The sequence below is a fragment of the Pimephales promelas genome, chromosome 18, assembly GCF_988280905.1.
Source record: "Pimephales promelas chromosome 18, fPimPro1.hap1.1, whole genome shotgun sequence".
Taxonomy (NCBI): domain Eukaryota; kingdom Metazoa; phylum Chordata; class Actinopteri; order Cypriniformes; family Leuciscidae; genus Pimephales; species Pimephales promelas.
Genome location: NC_142786.1, coordinates 25628847 through 25641157, shown reverse-complemented (window position 1 = coordinate 25641157; position 12311 = coordinate 25628847). Strand labels below are relative to the sequence as shown.

Genomic DNA, 12311 nt, shown 5'->3' with positions numbered 1-12311 from the left:
TACTCAAAGATGTTAATTCTTAAGACATAAAAGAATATATTTTATACATAATAAAAGTCATTGGTAACCAAAATGGTTTGGTTTTACTAACAAATAGTAACCGCTATAAATTATATGGCATATAGAACTCCAAAACCATCAAAAAGGAAAGAGACGAGGTTGAAATTTATCCTAATATATATTTAGGAAGTCTCGGAAATTTTCTCAGAAACTGACTGACAGATTCAGTTTCAGCAAGAGATGTGCTGTTTGCATTGAAAATAGCTAACTAATTTAATAATTTTATGGTGATTATTTTATATATTAAAAAAAAAAAAAGATGCTAAATAAAGTTTAATTGTCCCATAAGTAAACATTAATGTTGTGGCTACCCCTGTATGTATAAGTGTGTTGAAAAAGAGGGTTGTTTTTTTTTATTAAAGTTCCAATATGAGGTATGCCAGACACAGCCCTAAGGACTTAAAAAATAGCTAAGACTCTCACAATTTATGTTGTGAGAAAGAAAACGGCAACTTAAGTATGTTTGGACTTCAGGGTGTTTAGATACGCCACAGTTAGATACCTCTGGGCCTGTTTCTCATCAAGCCCTTGTTTCTCTTCAAGTCCATGAAAGTCAAATCCAGAGATTGAGAGGTGTGAGGGGTTGTTTTTCCACTCTCAAATACTTATGAAAAGGAATCTGTTCAATTGTTTAGCAAGTGTGTTTGGCTGCAAATCAAAAAAACAATGATTCAAATTACCTTTTTTTTTTTCAGTCAAAGAAAATACTAATTCATTGCTATTACCACTTTACCAGTATGTTGACACATTTCAAAAGGAAAATATGATTTCTTTTAAATTTATTGAAATATGTCTTGTTCATGTTCTTAACCAGACACGAGGAGCACCAGGGATTGTATTTTGTAGTTTGTATTTCTGTGACATATTATTACTTATTTGTTTTATGTTATAAGGGTCTAATATGAGTTTGAATATCATTCAGCCTAACTCACTTGAGATCTAGAAAACAATTTAAGGAAACAAGAACGTTCAAACTGTCAACTCAATGTGAACAAACAAGTGCATTCTGCAAAGATTGTTTCAGCCACTCTGTCAGTCAGTCAAACTATGTCACACTATGTGTTTTTAATAATGTTAAAGGGATACTCCACTTTTTTTGGGAAATATGCTCATTTTACAACTCCCCCAGAGTTAAACTGTTGAGTTTGACCTTTTTTGAATCCATTCAGCCGATCTCTGGTTCTGGCGGTCCCACTTTTAGCATATAGCATACATCATTGAAGTGCACAAGACCATTACCATTTCTCCCAAAAAAAAATGCCAAAGTGTTTCGATATTTTTCCTATTTAAAACTTAACTCTTCTTTAGTTACATTGTACACTAAGACAGACAGAAAATGTAAAGTTGCCATTTTCTAGGCTGATATGACTAGGAATTATACTCTCAATCCTGCGTAATAATCAGGAAACATCACTGTCGTACCATGAGTGCGGCAGGTGTAATGTTATGACACAGCGCCTAAAAATAGTGCCCAGCTTCCAATGTGACCGGGACTAAGTTTATGTTAATTTGGACTTCTCTGTGCATGCTCTTTGAGGTGGACCCCATAAACCTCCATTATATGACTGACAGACAAGAACGGTTTGACCTAAAAATATCAAAATTGAAAATACTGTGGAAACAAAGACACCTACATCTTGGATGCCCTTGAGGTAAGCTAAAACATATCAAAAATTAATTTCAAAGTGAACTATCCCTTTAAAAGACCGTCCCATTCTAACGTTTAATGCTGAGGACTGTAGCCTAAGCCTCTGAAGGACTGGACTAGGAAGGACAGTAACATTCCGTTTGAGAAGAACCCCTTATCACATCGGGTCTGGTTAGGACACACAGTTTGGCATCTGCAGTAGTGAAATGCCTGCTGGGAGCTGACCTTCAAATTAAAGCTAAATGTACTGTACATCACTTCAAGCCAATACGAATCAGTACTTTTCTCCAACTGAGCCCTATTTTTTATTTTATTTTTTTAAGTCAAGGCAATTAGAGACTTGATGAGTCTGGTCTTGATGCAGGGGAAAACAGTCAGTACTATAATCATTTAAATATATACTGTATATATATATATATATATATATATATATATATATATATATATATACGGAACATGTACCCTGGAAAATAGAGTGTAAAAAACATACTGGCAAACAAATCGGTAAGGGTCAAAGGTAATTCTCCCTCCATTTGCGATTTTGTGCGAAACAAAATAATAAGCATTTCCTTTAGCGTCAGTTGGATGACGCCGTAGGATCGCGTCATGTAAGTGACGCTAAAGGGCGCCTAAAACGTCAAATATTGAAGCATGGTCAAAGGTGACGCCTTGGGGTGAGAATGCGTTGTATACTGCTATACTTTCTTGGGTTATAGACTATAAGCACACATACTGTAAAATAAGGTTAAATTGATTTTATTATTTTTTTATGTTTTATTTCTGTTTGATTTCAACATGCATATTCCAGTCATGTACTTATCATAAAAAAAAAAAAAAAAAAAATGCATATATTTTCAAACACACACACTGTTATGGTGGTGACGGATAAACCCAAGCGCATACAGCATGCAATCACAAAAGGTTTATTGTAGACAGAAAACAGCGAAAACAAAACCCACGAGGGAGTAAAACAAGGGCAAATCTGACAAGGGAAGACTAAACTAGACTAACACTTGACAAACTAGACTATAAACTAACAACAGAAACAGGATCAGTAATTCACGAGACAAAACTGTCACAAGGTACTCACAGTACGTTAACAAACAGGAAAAAATCTCAAGATCTCTCAATATCCCTCAAGATCTCTCAATATCCCTCAATATCTCTCAATAGCTCTCAATATCTCTCAATATCTCCCAATATCTCCCAATATCTCCCAATATCTCCCAATATCTCCCAATATCTCCCAATATCAAACAACATCAAACAATGAACTGAAACAGGACAGCAAACACAAGGGGATTATAAAGGGAACACTAATGACGAGGACAGGTGAAACTGACTAGACAATAATGACAAGACGAGGGTAACGAGGGGGCGGAGTTACATAACAAGACAACACAAGCACATGGCCCAAATGACAGACCATGTGCTTGTACACAAAACATGATTCTGTCATGATCCTGCCTCACGACCAGGGAAAATCAAGAACACTAAGGCAGAATCATGACACACACACACACACGCATTAGCTTACATTTGAACACTCTGTAGCGTTCCATTTACTGCCATTAAAGACATTCTAATTATTTTGGACAATACAAGAAAAATAAATAATAATAATAATTAATATTATTATTGTGTGGGTTAACCCCTTCTGAACAAAGTCAGATTCATTCAAGACATAGAGAGAACTGATGATTAATATATAATGACAGACATAAGAGTTCACCAGCAGGGTGCAACCCGTTCATTTATTAATTCGTTCACTGTGACGGTAATTGTGATTTCAGCAAAGCTCATTAGCTGGAGATGAGAATAACCAGCCATAGCAGCAATATGTTCAAGGACATTAGTTATGCCCCCTAAAATGCATTGCGCTCTTCTAAACAGCAGGATAAACCCCTTAAGCATTTGCACTTCTGAGTTTATCTCAAGAGGCGATCACATCATTTCCTGAAATGGAAAGGGGCGAGCGTGTGTACATACAGTATATATGAATTCCCAATGACGCTGATTATATACTTACAATTTCCACAGCACTTTGTGATGTTTAGCTTTTGAACTGAGATTCAACCAGCACAGATGCAGACGATTCCTTCAGCAGACAGCGAGGCCTTAGGGAACTCCTGTTGGAGGAAAATTGCATATTCTTTTCACATAGACACGCATCTCGTTCTGCCAAACCCACAAAGTAATTGCTTGTTGACTGTAAAAACATGGCATGAGAGAGAAAACCCTGGTTACACCATATTATAGGGCTCAATTTTCACACATTTCTTTCTAATCAAGAGTTTTCAAGTTATCAGAGACATGTACAGTATGTATGTTCACTGTTTTTCTCCATCTCAGTTCACACTCACTGCTGCATGTGAATTTAACAGTTACTCTGTAATTAGTCAAATAACTGGTGGAGCCATTTAATAGAAATGAGTAAAAAAAACACACACACAAAAAAAAAAAAAAAAAAAAACAATATAAATGACTACCTTAACAGAGGCCAATTCAAATTGTGTTAATCACTGTATAGCTTTCTAAACCTAAAAAAAAATCTAATAACTTTGTTTTTCTGTCTACCTTTGTCCAATGAAACCTGTTTAGAGACCTCACCACACTTTTATGAATTATGTCCAACCATGCACACAGGTAATTAACATTAATAAATGTATACCTTCTCACTCCATGAAAAAACGCATAATAAATTAAATGATTTCCAAAGAAAGGAATAAATGTGTTTTTCATTCAAATGTAAGCTAATGCATTACGGTCCTTAATATAATTAGTATATGACTCTTCACAGACAGAATGAAATAAAACAAGCTGTATAATGTATTTGAAACGGAAGGTCATTTAGCTGTTTTCTTGACTGAAATTTCGAGATCTCCTATAATTTTATTTTCCTATGACATTTGCAGCTTGTGACTGCTGTGCATGGCAATCTCAGGATCTGAGAATGTGCAGGATATGAAGTTAATAAAAATGTCAAGAGGGATAAGAATATTGATTTCCTAATCTGCACTCCAAAAAAGGGGACAGATTCCCATTCCCATCGAAGAGGGCTGAATCTGCTTATTGGATGTTGTGATTGCTGGCACTGTCTCTGAAATGAAGAGAGTGCAAACAGACAAAAATTCTAATCTGTCAGTATTACTGTCTCTGATCTGCATATTTGTTTTATTTTTTTTTTACCCCAAACTATATAAAGAGGGAGCTTTGAGATGCTCAAATGCAGCTAGAGAAGACTCTTCTGAAACACGAGTTCATGGGAATTAATTTTAATAATGGAAATGCAGTGTATTACATGGCACATTTCCCCAGCAATATACTTATCTCAGGTCCTCTTTATACCCTGAATTAACATGCATTTCATTCTCTAGTGATGGGGACGAGACCGCCTTTGCCGAGTCCGAGTCAAAACCGAGTCTTTGAAGGATCGAGTCCGAGTTGAGACAGAGTCCTTTGGTTTTCAAAAAACAGTCGAGTCCGAGTCAAGACCCAGTCTTTGAAGGGTCGAGTCCGTGTCGAGACCGAGTCTTTGAAGGATCGAGTCCGAGTCGAGACAGAGTCTTTGAAGGATCGAGTCCGAGTCGAGACAGAGTCTTTGAAGGGTTGAGTCCGAGTCGAGACCGAGTCTTTGAAGGGTCGAGTCCGAGTTGAGACCGAGTCTTTGAAGGATCGAGTCTGAGTCGAGACCGAGTCTTTGAAGGATCGAGTCTGAGTCGAGACTGAGTCTTTGAAGGGTCGAGTCCGAGTCGAGACAGAGTCTTTGAAGGGTCGAGTCCGAGTCGAGACCGAGTCTTTGAAGGATCGAGTCCGAGTCGAGACAGAGTCTTTGAAGGGTTGAGTCCGAGTCGAGACAGAGTCTTTGAAGGGTCGAGTCCGAGTTGAGACCGAGTCTTTGAAGGATCGAGTCTGAGTCGAGACCGAGTCTTTGAAGGATCGAGTCTGAGTCGAGACCGAGTCTTTGAAGGGTCGAGTCCGAGTCGAGACAGAGTCTTTGAAGGGTCGAGTCCGAGTCGAGACCGAGTCTTTGAAGGATCGAGTCCGAGTCGAGACAGAGTCTTTGAAGGGTTGAGTCCGAGTCGAGACCGAGTCTTTGCAGGAACGAGTCCGAGTCGAGACAGAGTCTTTGAAGGGTCGAGTCCGAGTCGAGACCGATTCTTTGAAGGATCGAGTCCGAGTCGAGACAGAGTCTTTGAAGGGTTGAGTACGAGTCGAGACCGAGTCTTTGAAGGGTCGAGTCCAAGTCGAGACCGAGTCTTTGAAGGTTCGAGTCCGAGTCGAGACCGAGTCTTTGAAGGGTCGAGTCCGAGTCAAGACAGAGTCTTTGAAGGGTCGAGTCCGAGTCGAGACCGAGTCTTTGAAGGATCGAGTCCGAGTCGAGACAGAGTCTTTGAAGGGTTGAGTCCGAGTCGAGACCGAGTCTTTGAAGGATCGAGTCCGGGTCGAGACCGAGTCTTTGAAGGATCGAGTCCGAGTCGAGACAGAGTCTTTGAAGGGTTGAGTCAGAGTCGAGACCGAGTCTTTGAAGGGTCGAGTCCGAGTCGAGACCGAGTCTTTGAAGGTTGGAGTCCGAGTCGAGACCGAGTCTTTGAAGGGTCGAGTCCGAGTCAAGACCGATTCTTTGAAGGATCGAGTCAGAGTCGAGACCGAGTCTTTGAAGGGTTGAGTCCGAGTCAAGACCGAGTCTTTGAAGGGTCGAGTCCAAGTCGAGACCGAGTCTTTGAAGGTTCGAGTCCGAGTCGAGACAGAGTCTTTGAAGGGTCGAGTCCGAGTCAAGACCGAGTCTTTGAGGAAGCAAGTCCGAGACAAAATTTTGTACCGACATATCAGTTTTGATATTCATGATTTAATATCACCCCAGTTAATAATCAAGAGTTAGGCATAAAGACTCAGCTAGATTGGGAATTGTTTAGAGCAGTCATCTTAACGTCTTAAAGGCAGTTCACTTTGAAATACATTTTTGGTGCTTTAGCTTACCTCAGGGGCATCCAAGATGTAGATGTCAGTTTCTGCAGTAGTTTTGATAATTTCAAGAAAAAAAACGTTCTTGTCTGTCAGTCATATAATGCAGATGTATGGTCACCAATGGTTTGTGGTTCTGAAAGGCGAATTTGATGATGGCAGACTCGTTGCTCATTTTGCCACCACTCACACCAGGCAGCAACTGAAGACACTAATGGCTCTGACGGCAGTATCTTTGCATTGCACCATGGGATGTCATTTTCAAATAATGACCGTCAACATTGCATTTTATTATTATTGTTGTTATGTGTTGTGTGTCTTTTTTTTTTAAATGTACATAAAATAAAAAAAAATGCGGTGGAAAATAAAATCTCGAGGAATCGGCCTGAAAATTACGAGTCCTTCTCCTCCCACTGTGGTCCGAGACCGAGTCTCTGAAGGAACAAGTACGAGTCAGAGTAAGCAGAAATCGGTTTAGAGACTGGCTTCGCATTCGCTGAAAACCAATGTGTCCCGAAGCGCACCTGACGCTGGATACAAATATCGATTTTCTGAGGGCTCCGTGGAGGAGCGATTTTCGTATCCCTCCACGGGGTGTACAGCCCTGCTATTTTCGTCTCGTTTTCGATACCCTGAAGCGCAGGACCGGCAGGGAACAATTGAAAACGATTCTTGATGTTCGCTGCTCGCCATTTTAATTCATCAGAATTAAATGCAGCCATAATAGGGCACCAACAATACTGTTTTAATTTTATTTACAGTCTCGTAGCCATAACAATATATTTGGCTTTCATCCCTCGAGAAGAAAGTCAACAGGTGCGAGGCTGAAACATCCGATATCCTGAAGCGCACGGATTATTTGTAGGCCTACGCGTCGAGATATTTTCCCAATGAACACTGCCAGCATGCCCAGGAGATGACTGTGAATGTCTCGCACAAAACAGTATTATTTCCTAGATTGTGTGTCCCTTTTACTGTAGCCCCGTAATCTACGCGCTTCCTCGGCAACGCGAGATTCAAGTCATTCACAATATTTGGCTTTCATCTGTCGAGAAGAAAGACAACGTGCCCGAGGCAGAAAACACCCAAAACGCACGGCTGTGTGCGTCAAAATATTTCTCAATGAACACAGCCAGCACTCTTGGGAGCTGACTGTACATGCCTCGCACCCACACAGAATCTTTATTGCAGAATAGACCGAATCTACGCGCTGCCTCGACAAACGCGAGATCCGAGTCACTATAGATTCTCTATTGCAATGGATATTATATATTTGATGAATAGAAAGTTCAAAAGAACAGTCTTTATTTTAAATAGATTTTACTGTTACTTTTGATCCATTTATTTAGACTTAGTTGAATTTTTATATTAATTTATTTAACAAAAAATCTTACTGACCTCAATTTTGTGAACTGTAGTGTGAAGGGGACCACAGGGTAAAAGATACATACAAGTCACAGCAGAACATTTCAACATTATAATCAGAGGCCGAAGTTCACGGTTGTATCACAACATAACCGTTTGATAATTACTGTTACCTTGATGCCCCTTTTCAAGAGTAGATAGGCAGTGTGTAATCCAATCTTTCACATTGACACTGAAACTATCATCACTCACTTGTATATTTCTCAGAGTGGAGCAGACCTCCAGGGGCTCTTAAAGAAGAATGCGATGCTTTAAGGGTTCAGTCACTCTGCATTGCCTGACACCAGACTGATATATTCCCAGCCGCTTAGGCTCTCCGTCAGCAACAGCTAATGGAATCAACATGGGTGACGGATATACCAAGGAAAATAAGTTGTCAAAGAGACCTGGGCCTTCCATCAATGATTCTGCTATGTTTGATGCTGCCATGACCCTCCTGAAGTTTCACAGAAGGTTTATCATCTGTAGACCGAAATTGCGGTTTGACGTAAGTAATAGGGCAGAGCTGTTTGTGAAGGTCAATGAGATGAATGCAAGAGAACCCCTCCCATGTTCTCAGAGACCATGACATGCGATAGTTAACTCAAAAGCAAAAATTCTGTCATCATTTACTCACCCTTGCGTCCTTCCAAACCCGTAAGACATTTGTTCATCTTCGGAACACAACTGGTGATATTTTTGATGACAACTTTATGTCAACTAACTCTCATTAGAGTAGTCTGTCTGCTTAATATCAGCCAACTCTTTATTGTGATGGTCTCTCAACAGACATTATACTGACTATAAGTAACTTATTCTAAGCATAACCCAACAAGTCCACTAATACTCTTCCAACACTTCTCTGAGAGTTGGTAGACATGTAGGGGATACATTCCTTAAACAGAATGTGTGAAAGGGACCATCAGAGTAGTGTAAACCAAATTAACAGATTAAAATGGTAAATACATCATTACTGAAATTTAAAGGTTCAAAAAATTACTTTCTCAGAATGAACTCAGTAATCATATGGTGTGTATTGAGTATGTCAGGAAAAAAAAAATTATAGACTGGACTCTCTGAGAGGTTTGAAGTTGATGTGCAGTCTGGGTAACACATCCTCTTAGAGGAGAGCAAGGTCAACAGAGTTTAAAGTCAAAAGAGTGCTGTTGCCAAAAGAAGGGCAAGGGTACGCTCAGAAAGGTTAAACCCTGGACTGAGGTACTGGGTCCTTGAGGAAATTAACAGACTGAGACTTTATAGCGGCTAGAGGGAAGTCTTTGATTGGTTGGTGCCACGGAGCTTTGGTGGAAGATATGGTAGACTTGCTTTGTGGATAAAAATTCATCCCCACAAAACCTATCATTATATGAATGTAGAAAGGGAACCAGAGCTACACACAGTGCACGTACGTAGGTAGTCTCGTATGGATGAATAAATCCCAGTTACAGTCTGATGTGGTTGAGGAAGCAGAGACTTTATCTACTGTGATGCACTGTTAGGGATCAGCTAACTAATGTAAAACTACTTTATTCAACAAGTAGTGGTGTAGCACGAGAAAACAATGCTGATTTTAAACGTCTGAGCTGAAGGGATAATCAAATGTGCTCTCCTCTCCTTAACAGTCCTCTCATATAGGCTTACTGTTGAAAAGTCAGAATCATTATAGCAAACCGGCTCAAGAACCGTCCCTCTCACTCTTATCCCAGATAACATACATATCTGGGCCTCATCTTGCCCAAATGTGGCCAATGGGAACTTTGCTGCTGCCAGAACTGATCCAAATGTGCCATAGTTGGCTCAGATGAGGCCAACTATGAGATATGTCTGCTATTGTCAGCCACACTCAAGTTGAGTCATCACTGTCATTCCATGTGGTATGTGGGCCAGAAGAATGTGGGAGATGTGGGCCACAACTTGGCCAGATGTCATTTGCTGTCTGGGATCTCGCATATAAGTATTTATGTAGCATATAAGAGTTATTCAAGTGAATTGGTTCATCATAAACAGTCGACTCTCTCATACTCAGTAGGAAAGTCATTATTCTCACAAACCCGAAAATTCGAAACGGTCCACTCTCTTATACAGTTTTGTTACCTGAAATTATGATTCAATTGCATATGAAGTGTAGCTAACATGTTTACATGTAGTTAACAAGTTAGCAGAAGTTCGGGAGAAAGGCCACGCCTCAACGAATCAACTCGTTCCCTGTCTGTACACCGATCCCACCTTCACTGCACCATTTGTCTCAGTTTCTCGACCCCATTCACCCCTCCCCTTCCAACTCATCCATCCATGCATCCATCCCACTTCCCCTCGACCCCATCAACAACCCATGTGCGTGTGTTTCTCTAATTCACTGCGGTGCACATGCGGGTACAATTAACTGTAAACATATGAATGACTGGTGTAACATTAAAGTTTGCAAAACAAATCTTGTTCCATCCTTTATCATTACACAAAGTACTAAGAACGACAAACAATCTGCATTTATAGACACAGTTTTAGGTAATAGTGGCCCACAGCTGCTTATGCTGGGTACACACCAAAGGATTTTTTACATCTTATAAGATTTTCAAAATGTGATAGACCACTCACATGAGGAGAAAAAAATAGACACACACAGATTCTGCGTCCCAATTCGCATACTATCCGTTCTAAATAGTATTCGAAAATAGAATAAGTGCATCCCAAACCGTAGTATGTTGAAATGAGTGTTTCAAAGATACCCGGATGGTCTACTTTTTCCGGTCAGAATCCGACGTGTAGATCGGTGCACACTCTTAGGGCTGATATTGCCCACAAAACAATTGCGCGTTGGACGAGGATTCGGTTAGAGAACTACAAACACGAGTACGGAGGTCGCGCGAGTCCCACGGTTATGTTGAGAGGTTTAGAGAAAGAGGTTTGAGTGATTAATTATCACTATCTAACCTAACGAAAATATTTTATTCAATGTTATCCACATTATATTGCATCTGCAGCATTGTAGGATATGTTTAGCCATTACTTTTTAAATGCATCATTATATTCAAATAGCAAAACACGAGGAAAGTATCCGCATTAAAGACCCACGATTGGCAGATGAACGTGCTCCCGAAACGGTAGGAAATAAAATTAGATTGAATGGAGGATTTTAACTGTGACAAGATGATTGACAGGGCAGTTTATGGTGACATGATGCAAGCAGCACGCGACAGAGCTGTCCGTTAAAGATGACGTGATAGTACGTCCCAAAGCTTGCCTACTCTTTTGCTACACACTCAAAAGTATGTACTTTTTCTTCACAAAAAGAGTACATAATTTTAGGGCGTAGTATAAGGAAGCGAATTGGGACGCAGGGTGAGTCTAGACTGTGAACACAGGAAATCTCGCAAAATCTCACGAGACTTCAGAATAGTGTTTGGAATGACCACAAATTAACCATAGTCCCCCCCCCCCCCCCCAAAAAAAAAAAAAAAAAAAAAATCTAACTATTGTATTTATTTGGTTATACAAATGTTCAATACACCTATACTAAAACCATGGTTAATTTTCCATCTCTCTCTCTCTCTTTCTCTCTCTCTCTCTCTCGTGCGACATCTCTGGATATCTAGCATGCTAGATATTTTTTTTGGGCTCGGCGACGTGTCTGTGAGGCGTCTGCGAGCGTCTTTGCTGCGTGGTTGGCTCTTTCGAACAGATTGGCAATATTTCATTGCCCGCGATTTGCACGCGATAACACCCTGACCTGTCGGCGAGCTCAACGATTTGCAAATCGGGCTTAAATCGGGCTTAAAATCCTGTAGTATGAACTTGGCGTAACACACCTCACACCAAGGGAGAATCTGATAAGATAACCTGTAGAACCATCAAGATAATCGGGACATAGCTAGGATTGTCGGACTCGGAAGGGGGGAAATCGGCCCAAAATCAGCCCCGAATATCTTTTGGTGTGTACCCAGGATTAGCAGAAGTATTTCAGTGTTAGTAGTAACGTGAGTTAGCCAGTTAGCTAGAGACCAACACAAAACTATTTTGAGCTCCTAGTAGAAAATATATAAATACAGGTTGTGATTCTGAGCAGCAAGCTGGGCCAAAACTGATTACTGACCCATCTTCCACGGAAAAAAGCGTTTTTCACTTCCTGCGTTGCCGTGTCAAGTTGTTCACAGACAGACAATATACAACATGGATATACAACATTATGCGAATGTCTTTTAGTGACGTAGAATGTGTAGGATTCTAAACAAAAATG

General features: G+C 40.2%; 1 long non-coding RNA gene across 1 annotated transcript; it reads right to left on the bottom strand.

The window, feature by feature from the left end:
• Positions 1-2615: 2615 nt before the first annotated feature.
• On the bottom strand, positions 2616-4166 carry LOC148970993 (uncharacterized). Its single transcript, XR_016147331.1, has 2 exons — positions 3738-4166; positions 2616-3664 (listed from the first exon to the last, which is right to left on the bottom strand). It is a non-coding gene; the product is annotated as an uncharacterized LOC148970993 (long non-coding RNA).
• Between the last annotated feature and the right edge of the window lie 8145 nt (positions 4167-12311).